We start from the raw sequence: 10,936 nt of genomic DNA on the forward strand, positions 1-10,936 counted from the left end.
TAGACCAGATCACTGCCAGGCCGTCGGCTCATTTCCACCCGGCAGGACGAATATAAGGGACTCAGTCGGGCAGATTCGGGTACTCGACGGGCATGCCGTAAAAATTTACGGCGGGGACCGGCTTGGGATTGTTGGTTAATTTCGCAATCGAGTTTGGGGCGGGTTCGGATAGCTGTAGGGCAAATTTTGCGAGTACCGTTGCGTCCCTCAAATTACGATTCTCTTCGCGCAAACGAAACCTCGACGGCCGCAATGGTGGAGAAGAAGGCGAAGGCCAAGAAGAAGAGCAACCCCTTTCTCTCCCATGCTATCTTTAGATAAGAAGAAGAAGGTCATGGGCAAAAAGAAGGGCAGGAAAGAGGGGAGGAAGAAAGGATCTGGTCCTCGCCTCCCTTCTTCCCTCCGCAAGGAGATCGATCTCCTAAACCCTAATCCTAAGTCTCCCGAGCATGAGTCTGGATCCGATGGAGAAGAGGAGATGTCAGGGAGGACGTATATGAGTACGAGAGGCCGCTTCCCGAAGAGGAATCGAAGAGAACCGGCGGTTCGACTCTGTGGATACTATGAGTATGAGCTCCGGAAGAGTTCGAGGTTTGTCCCTATAGATGCTGTAGAATTTGACTTCAGTTCATAAAAAAAATCTGATCTTTTTACTGGTGGTAGGACGAGGACGTGCCTTCGGATGATGAGGAGGATGAGGGTATTCTGTCGACAGTCGGATGAAGAGGAGGAAGGCGATAGACATCTGAGGATGCTCCAGGGGATCACCGGCATGCCCAGCGAGGCATTTGAAGGTAAGCTCCAGCTCTAATTCCAATTTCAATGAAGTTAAGGGGGAGAAAAGATCGATTTCTATAAAAAAATTAATTTAATAGGTAAGGAAAGAAGAAGGCGGTTTTTATCGGACTTTCAAGGGGATGTGGGTGATGGCAGATCAGCATCCACGATCTTTTGGACCCTCTTCATGACAAGCTGGCTATAGCAAGCTTAGGAGGAGATTGGATCACCTGGAAAAGAAGCAGATGCCCCTTCAGGCTCCACTTCGAAGGTGGGGAGGGAGAAGTTGGAGAGAAAGGTGGCCTACGAGCATTCGAAGAAGGACGTCACTAAGTGGGAGCCGTTGGTGAAGAGGAACAGAGAGGCCCCTACTCTGTATTTTGATGAGGATGTGAATTTGGGGTTCTAACTGTTGGAGCTATTGCTTCTGAGTTTGAACCAAGGACAGAGTTTGAGAAGAAGATGGCTTTGCTGGTCCATGATCCAGAAGTTATGGAGGCCCATAAGAAAGAGGTTCAAGACTTCTCGAGCTAAACAAGGTATCTGTATCACTTAACAATTTTTTGTTTGCAAGTTTTGTTAATATAGTTAGTGAGAAGTGCAGGAGCAAAGTAGGAAGTGTAGGTAAAAGATATTTATGCATGTAACTTTGCCTTCTGGATCCAAGGTATCTGCCTTTATATTTGGTCTATGCAGTTCTTCTTCTTGCTGCTATACTAATTTGTTCTTTCCATAGATTTAAAGAGAGGTGGTGTTTCACTGTGCACTCATGAGCATTGAGCACCGGAATTTGAATGATATAAATTAAGTAAACTGCAAAAAACATTTCTTCCTTTCCTTCAAGGACAGAGATGTGTCATAACCAACTCCACTCCCCTGTCATTAATATGTTTACTGGTTTCTTTATGCAAAACATCTATTGTCATAAAAATATATGAGAACAATAGCAGAGGAGGCCACAAAAATTTGCAGAACATCATTTCCCTCCAAGAATTATGAATGCGAGCACCCTTGTATGGATGACATAATGTTGGTTAATATAACAAATAGTCATACTGCTAAGTGGAAGTTATTATACCAAAAATAAGAATTGACTTTGTTGAATAAATTGATAAAAGTGTAGCCCACTCATGATTGAGCCAAGAATTAGCACTATATGACTATTGTTCAGTACATATAAAAAAATATACCAGGTGAGATGGAGATAATTGGATATAGTTAGAGTACGGTGGCTAAGGTGCTATGTGAGAAAATAATTATAATAATGGTGAAGCAGATAACATTTGTGGGGCAAAGTACTGGATGATGATTTGCGGTTTGCTGTTAGGATCACCAAGTTTTCTTATAGAGATTGATATGTGGTGCATTGGGGAGTAATAGGCTTAGAGGAGATTTTAAGTATCATGTGCCAGTGCTATGCAGGCTTGCCGGCTTGGCATGTGTATGTTACATGCCTTGCTGTGCTAGTGCTTGGCATGCATTGGCTTGATAGCATATATTAACATGCAACTGCATTCTGGGCTGGATGCTTGGACAATTATGGATATCACTTTAATGATTGTTCAAATGAGTTTACTAACTGGAACCTTAAAGATTAGGACTCGGACAAGTTGGTATCTGAAAACTGATTGAGATGGTGTGGCCATATGAGAGAAGAGGCTCTTGCATTCAGTCTGTGTGGATGTTTGGAGGTGGATGGTAGAAATCCTAGGAGGATAGGAATGGTGAGAGAATATCTGTAAATTCTGGTGCTGATATGAGATACTGGTAGATAAAAAAATGTCTTCATAGATATGGTTTAGCTGAATATAATTGCTAAGGTTTATGGTTTTAGTCTACAATGTATTTTGCTTGCATTACTAGTATGGATGTTATTGCTGAACATTGGCTTGGTAGGCTGTTGGATTAGTATCTAGCAACACTACATCCTGAATTTTATTGTATGTATGCAACTTGAAATGGATATCAAAAAAAAAAAAAGCAATATGTTTATAAAAAATATTATAGTGGATGCTTGGAGATAGATCACATGCAACCTGCAAATATTAGTCATTTGTTATGCGTGGAAAACTACACAGATGAAATGTTTCAATGGGTCCATTCAACTTTCCTTCCATTGCATGAAGGAATATTTATGGCTTTTGAGTCATAGAGGTAGGGAAACCATCTGAGAAGGTCTTAAATCTCTGCTTCTCTTTATGGGATTCCTTTTGTTAGGAATGCAGACCAATCAGACCTTCAGCAAATATACTCTCATTATGTAATGAATTGGATCTTAGTCTTTGATTTAAGTTATCCCAAAAATGGATTCGACAGGCTTCATGTTGGGAGTGGACTGTGTGTGATTGTATACTAATTCTGGGCATGTGTATTGCAATGTGGTGGAAACATTGATGATGGTGATCATGTGAGAGGAATCATTGATTGTTGTTTTCCTGTTTAGTGAAAGCACATCCCATTTCAGCTGTGCACTCTTGTTTCTTTCCTCAAGGCCCGTTCTTTTATAGATAAATATCATGGAAAGTTGGTTAATTTTCTTATTGACCAAATTACCTATGTTTCTGCTTTTTAAGATGATAAGTTACTTTCCATGGATAACATTTATCCATGAAATGGAGGAGAAAAACTCATACCACCTAAGGAGGTGGCTAAATCATTTTTCATCAGTCAGTAAGTAGATATTTAATTTTATTCTTAAAATATCTTATTTATTTTCAATGCTCCTATCATTCAATGCCCAATAACTCAATCATCCACTTTCTCCAAACCTAAAAAACATAAGGGAATTATGAAAATATGAATAAATTTTAGCAATTTACCTTGAAAATTAGTAATGCAAAGACATGGGAAATAATTTCGAAACCACTTTTCTATGTGTAAAAGAACATGGATAAATTATTTTCCTAGTTAAATGTTGCCTGAAAAATATTATCTAAAAAGATATAGATTCCCAGTAAAAAGAGCAGACCCTAAGCAAGAGATGAAGCAAGCATTATGTGAAGGTATCAAATTTTGCAAAACATTGCTGAATTTCTTACCAATCATAGTTTAGATAAGTCAAAGAGGTGGTCATTCACAAACTGTCATCGGACAACTTGACAAGGTGAAAGTGTTTGTACATTTAACCAATTTCAAAAATTACTGGAAAAATTTACAAATAATTTTGAGCATGATACTTCAAATGGAATATGATGATGAGCTTATATATTATGTGTAATAATAACATTTCAATATTGTTTTAGAAAAATTAGCATTTCTCCCTTTTCAGTTATGCATTGCTTTATTTTTCTTTTTAGATATGGTGACTATTATCTTATAAAATAAAGATACCAGATTAAAGTTTTGTATAGCTTCATACATGGTGGCTTAACTAGCAAAGGTTTAGAATGGTAAGTAGTTTTTATTTGCGTAACTAGTCCATCTATACAAGTGTGATGCACTGGAGAACAAAAGCTGTATCCATAAAATCTGTTGCTGTTTATATACTATCCTGGAGATTTCTGAGGTTAGACTGGATTGTATTTGCATATAGTCTGCATGGAGTCCTAGAAAATGTGGTAAGTTTTAAGCATCATAGCAGCTGATGAATGCTTGTCATTGCATCCAAAATGCAGTTCCATGCATACTTTTACGTTTCCTAGAAGCCTTTGCTAATTTCAGACCCACATTTTGCATTTAGAAATTGCTTCCAACATAAATCTTTATATTTTATGAGCTACTTTGTCGTTCAGAAAGAGAGCACCTTCTACATCTGAGATGCAGTCTCAGATATAACAAATTGGATCAAGCATGCTTCAGGAGAAGACTTTACTTCAAAATTATAAGTCTTGTAGTTTTTTTTTGTTCTTTGCCTTATTTTTGTTAAAAATGCCTTGAATATACTGGAGTTATCCAGTTGAATGCATGGTAAATAACTTCATGATACACTATACAAACTTGGTTGGTAATGCATTATGATCAATTGAACCAAAATCATTATACTTTAGTATTGCATAACTTTGCACTAGATCAAAAATAATCGGCTATACAAGAAGCATGTCCATGGTCACGGGATGTGGATAAGGCATGATACATAAAGCCGATATGACAAATCTTGAAAGATTGGATAAGGATGGTCATAGGACAATGACATACTACATACATGTGTGTGTGTATGTATGTACATACATACACATACGTGTGTGTGTGTGTATGTATGTACATACATACATTCATACATATATATGTATATATGTATGTGCATATATGTACATATATGTGTGCATATATGTGTACTATATATGTACATACATTGTATGTATATAGCATACATACATATGTATGTATGTATACACATACATAATATATGTATGTATGTATATACATACAGATATACATACATAACTATCCTAGAGTTTGTCTGATGAGTCTTGGTATCTGATTTGTTTTTCTTACTAGTTGGCTAGGCATGGTTTGATTGTTAATTATAGTTATGGATGCATGAGGTATGGTTTCCATTAACTAGACTTGTAGATTTTGTGAAATTTTTTAGTAGATACATCAAACTTCATATGATGGGTTTTTGAATCTATCTGGTTGCTGATGCTTCTGCAGATCTCTGTTGAAGATGTGAAAGACCGCCAGAATCGTCTTGCTAAATGCGTAGCCTTCTTTTCCATCATGAGATGAAGGCGAAGCATATTAAGAAAATTAAATCCAAGACATATCATCGTGTTTTGAAAAAGGGAAACTAAAGGCAGCATCAGCTGAAATGCAGATGGATCCTGAAGCTGCTAAAGATTATGCTATGAAACAGGAATTCAAACGCGCAGAGGTGATAACACTTGTTTGCTATTTTGGGTGCTCGCCATCAGCATCATCATTTCATTTCGCTTCCATCATCATCATCATCATCATCATCATCATGTTTTCATTTGTAAACTCATTTCCTTGCAAAATTTATATAACGGATGACTTTGAAGCACAAAAACAACTCGAAATGGGCAAGGCGTATCTTACAGCGTGGATTAAATGTACAAGATGAAGGCACTCGAGCTGCCATTGCTGAACAACTTCACAAACATGAACTTTTTAACTAGAAAAGTGAATTCCATGAAGACACTAGCAGCAGCGATGACAGTAGTGATGAAGATTTTGAAGAACTCTCACCTAGAACAGACACTGAATGGGCTTCCAAGCTTCTAAATAGAGCAAAAGAGATGACAACTAAAGTCATGAGAAGGATGAGATACCAAAATCAGGAGTCTTTGCATTGCCTTCATGGTAGGTTTGAAGAATTTATGTGAATGTCATCAAGTCATAGCATGAACTCTCCATCAATATTCTTTATGTTATGATTTTATATTCCTGTTTCATTGGACACGTGATGAAGTTAAAATTCAAAATTTATGCACATGTCAATTTATGCACATCTTCAATAATGTTCTAGGTGGTGTAATACTTCAAAGTGCTCCCTCTCTGTGTGTGCGCATGCATGCATAAGGTTCTTTGTTTGATCATCTCATTGGACTTCAACAAACCTGAACATCTGTTATGCAATTACTCTACTGTTGTAGATCAAATTTTCTAGTTAATGATTTGCTTTCTTTTCAATAGATTTTGATGGCCTATTCGTGTTGTTTTATTTTTATCTAGAAATAATGCCACCTTCCTACTTGGCTAATGCTGCTGTTTGTGTTGTAGTCATCATCATTGGTTGGATCCAGTAGGAAGTATGAGAAATGTATCAAATTACTGTATTGACATGGATAATGATTGTAGACATCAAGAATTAGAACTCTGCAAACGGGAACCAAAATTTATTGTTTTTGTTAAGCCATATCTCCATTCTCCACAACCCTCTTATCTCAGATTCGTACATCTTATTTATGATTCCCGGATGCTGACTAACCAACTATACATTATAATATCTTCTTAAGATGAATTTTATTGGGTTATGCATGCAAAATACTACACCATTAGCATTGATACGTTGGGCATTGATTGTAGCAATATTTTCTTCTTTATTGAACTCTTGTGTTAAGGTCAGTATGTATTGGTTTTGTGATTTCTTCCTGACTATTGCATACTTATGCAATGGACTTGGAGCTGCATTCTAATAATTCACAATATTCTTACTATCTTCTTAACCATTTTTCAACATAAATGGTAGCTTGACTTGCCACAATTGCAACAAACTCAACATACAGGATGGAAATGATAGAATTTGTAAGGGATTCAGTATACCAGTATTTGGAGAAAGTATGAAATTTAGAATTTTTTTTTTAAATTTTTGTAGAAAACTAAGGATGGAACATTCAAGATGAAAAATTGAAGGATTTTATTGTTTCAAGCTTCATGATAGATGGGGGAGTAGGTTATAGATCAAAATTTTGAGAATTATTTATTTAGATGGAAAATAAGTTAAGTTTTCCATCATGTAATATCTTTTCTTTTCCCTTTTTTTTGACTCTATTAGTCTGCTGAGTATTGTGCAATAATTGTATGATATTTCACATAACTGGCCAAGACATATATGAATATCTATATCATTATTCACTTGACAGCTTGTCATATCATTTGAACAAATGTCAGGCCTCACAGCTTGTTAGTGGATTATTATAATTATTATTATTTTGGGGGTGGGGGATGCAATATACGGTTCAATAGGCACATGCTTCAGTATTGATGGCATGAAAAGGGTCTAGTATGTTTTTGTTACTGGTATAACTCAATGAATAATAATCTACTCTTTGATCACTCCAAAGAAACAGAATCACCAATGCAATTATGAAGAAATTGCTATTAACCTGGTGCCTGAAGTGAGAGTCATTTTTGAGAAATAAAGCCTGAATTTTTTCCAGGTTCCAACAATATGACATAATATATTAGTAATTAATTACAGTATTTTTTATTTGTTTGTTATGCATAGGTTAAATCATCTCCATGGAACTGTTGTTGCATCCACCAAATTCACAAATCATGAAACATGGTATTGCATCAGATCCTAATGCTTATGGATGGGGACTATCATACTTAGTTTTCCTCCTTTCCAATGTCTGTTATGATGTCTCATTTAAGGAAGCAATTAATTTCACATCATTTCTTTTGCCTAAAAACAGGACCATGATCCTAGCTGATCTAGTTTCAGTTTGTGGGAATTGGGTCTTGATTTGCTGCTGCATCTTGTATTCAAGGTGCCTGTGTCATTGAACTAAAAACATTGTTTCCTTCATAGGCATCTCATGCTGTCATCTTCATTCAACATCATGCAAATAGCAATGTTGAGCCTTTGGCAGCTTATAGGCAGCAGTAAATTATCGAATTTGGTTGCATTTGAAGTTTCTTTTTTGGATTTATTTTAATAGATTTCTGTGAATGGATGGTTCTGAACCCTGCCATTAGCACTAATTGAAAAATTAGTATGAGGTCATGTCTATAGATTGCACATGCACATGCATGTGTGCACTTGATTCCAATTCTATGATGAGAGTTTGTTCCAGACTTCAGGGGATTTGGAACTTTACCATAGCATGTGGATGGTTGACACTTTGTAGCTGGAATCTTTCACCTAGGGTAATGCACCGCTTCAGTACTTCTATCTTGCTTCCTAAGTGCATCTTTATTTCAAGTGTTTCTAAAAATATCTGCTTCATGTATTTGCACCTACACTGGCTCCCAATTCTGGCAAAAAAGAGTTGATATCCAATTGCTTAAGTGTGCCATGCTAAATGCTCGCATTGATGATTTATATGGTCTTCTGGGGTACCAAATAGAGAAATGATGAAGCTATTGCATATGAGAGTGCCAGGTGGTTGAGTTGGAAAAGTTCTTACTCTTGATACTACTGTACAAGAGACCTGGATTCAAGTCCTGCCTTCACTGTGATTTGTGATCTCAATGAATTATCAGTGGCTGTTGTCTATCTTCTACTCAACCACTTGTATATGAACTGTTGAAGTTTAGGTCTATGGTTGGACCAACAATATATTGATTTCGGAGTCTAATATTATTAGGGATTTTAAACCCCAAGTCTCGTGCATTATCTCTCTACATTAGTATCTGGAGGTTTTCCTCGAGCCCACTATTTCTGATGTACAGTATCAGTGGTTTTCCTTCGAGCGGAGAACTTAGCTCTTTAATTCTATTTGGAAAGATCTTACTTTTAACCGGTGATGCTTGAAATGTTGGGATGAAGTTTTCCAGTGAATGTGTTAGTTGCCAGGATGCTCTGAGTGGTGTGAGCATGCTCTAACTGAGATGGTGTTGTGGTTATATTGGAATTCTTCCTATCTTGTGGTGTTTGACCTGTTATTAAGGGGGCTACTATTCCAGGAGTTGATTTTAACCATTCATTCATCACCATATTTAATTTATGTCTTACTACACTGATGATGTCTCACTTTTCAATGTTTTCTGGATTCCATCTTCTCGGCATGATATGAGTTTTCCTTCCTCAAAAATCTAGTATGCTGATTTCTTGACCATGGTAATTCATTGACGTACAGGAACGTGGTCTGAAAAAGCGGCAGGAGGCAGCTTATGAAGAAGCTCGCCTTGCTCTTCAAGAGTATGATAAATCTCTGAAGCAGCTTGAGGAGGATGATGAGATAGAAAGCCCTGGGTAGCAAAAGTTAGTGGTAGAAAGGTTTTTGGGGCTGCTAAAAAGCAGCCTCAAGAATCTAATAAGAGAATGAGTTCAGATAATGTTGATTCTAGTGACAGTGAAGGTGAATTGAAGGCCACTGAACATGAGGAAGTTGGGCTTGGAGTAAATAGCGAGCCAAAGGAAGTACGGTTTGGATCTTCTCTTCATGATGAATCTGAAACAGGTCAGGATGCTGTATTTAAGGTAATTTCAAGCGCTTCCTATTAGAGAATAGTTTCCCTTTGGATTGATTATTTTGTGGTCATTATGAATGTATACGGTTCTGGGCAGAGTTTTGATGACGTTATCAAAAATCCTGGTCCAAAGAAACATATGAAGTTGCGATATTTGCTTCAAATTCATGGAAAAAGGTTATTATATTCCCCATGAGTTCTCTTTTCCAGTAACTCTTTTCTGTCATTTTTATTGATCTGTTGATGTTTTGAGCAGATGACAGGTGAAAATGCAGTAAATAGCACTACTGAACAAGCCAAGGCAGTTGAGAATCCTCCTATGCCCGCTCAGGATGTCAAGGTATGTCCTGCTAGTTTGTTGGGTATCCAAGTTACAATTTGGTTGCCGGCCTATATAGTTGCTTTGCTGGAGGTTCCAGGAAACAGATCAGAACAGTGATTCAGATTCTGATGAGGAGATGGTGGACGGGTTTCTGTCATCTCATGCAAAAACTGATTATGAGCTCCTCCATCTCAAGCTGACCTTATACACCGTGCTTTTGCGGTGATGATGTGGAGGCAGAGTTTGAGAAGGACAAAATGGAGGTACTTGATGAAGAGAACCTGAACCTGAAAAAAACCAGTTTCTGGTTCCCGGATGGGACAATGGACTCGCATCCAACAGAAGAAGGCATGCCTTTTGGATGATAGAAGAACATAACAATGCCAAGCGGAAAGGGGAAGAAGCCCTAAAGAAGAGGAAGGATGCAAATCTCAAACATGTTATTATTTCAGAGAAAACTGATAAGAAGGTATGGATAGACATTTGATCGAGGCTTCTACGGTTCTACCTTTTTTGCAGTTGTAGTTGTTCTGGGTAGAATCCTGACATATAAGTCAATTACTTTGTCGAAGCTGGAGCATGCTTGTCTTTGTCATCCTACTGCTATATCTTTTCATGCATCACTATTTTGCTTCAAAGAGGGGAAATATCCTTCTCTAGCTGTTCCCTTGCCTTTGCAGGAGCTGAAGCTAACCCAACAACATTTGCACATGCATTAAACAAGCCTGACGTGAGTGCTTATTAATAACTCAAAACTATTGAGATTTAGGTAACGATGCTATATTAATTTTTACCACCGTGACTGAATTCCATTCAGTGAGAAACCATAATGAAACTCGTAACTATTGTTTTGTTATCACCAGCCCAGCTTTTTGTTAATGATTTTCTGTTATAGCAGGTTTGTCAAATTTTGCAACCTTTAAGCATATGCTGAAAATATGTTTTTTAGATCATGTGCATTAGGATACGACTGATTACCATTGTCTCTATTACATTGGTAATTAGACATGATATTGT

The 10,936-nt window shown here is 37.2% G+C and overlaps 1 pseudogene; it reads left to right on the plus strand.

Moving 5' to 3' along the window:
- Positions 1-334: 334 nt before the first annotated feature.
- Positions 335-10,511, plus strand: LOC140856215 (uncharacterized protein C57A7.06-like; annotated as a pseudogene).
- Positions 10,512-10,936: the final 425 nt, after the last annotated feature.

This window comes from Elaeis guineensis, chromosome 3 (genome assembly GCF_000442705.2).
Source record: "Elaeis guineensis isolate ETL-2024a chromosome 3, EG11, whole genome shotgun sequence".
Classification (NCBI taxonomy): Eukaryota; Viridiplantae; Streptophyta; class Magnoliopsida; order Arecales; family Arecaceae; genus Elaeis; species Elaeis guineensis.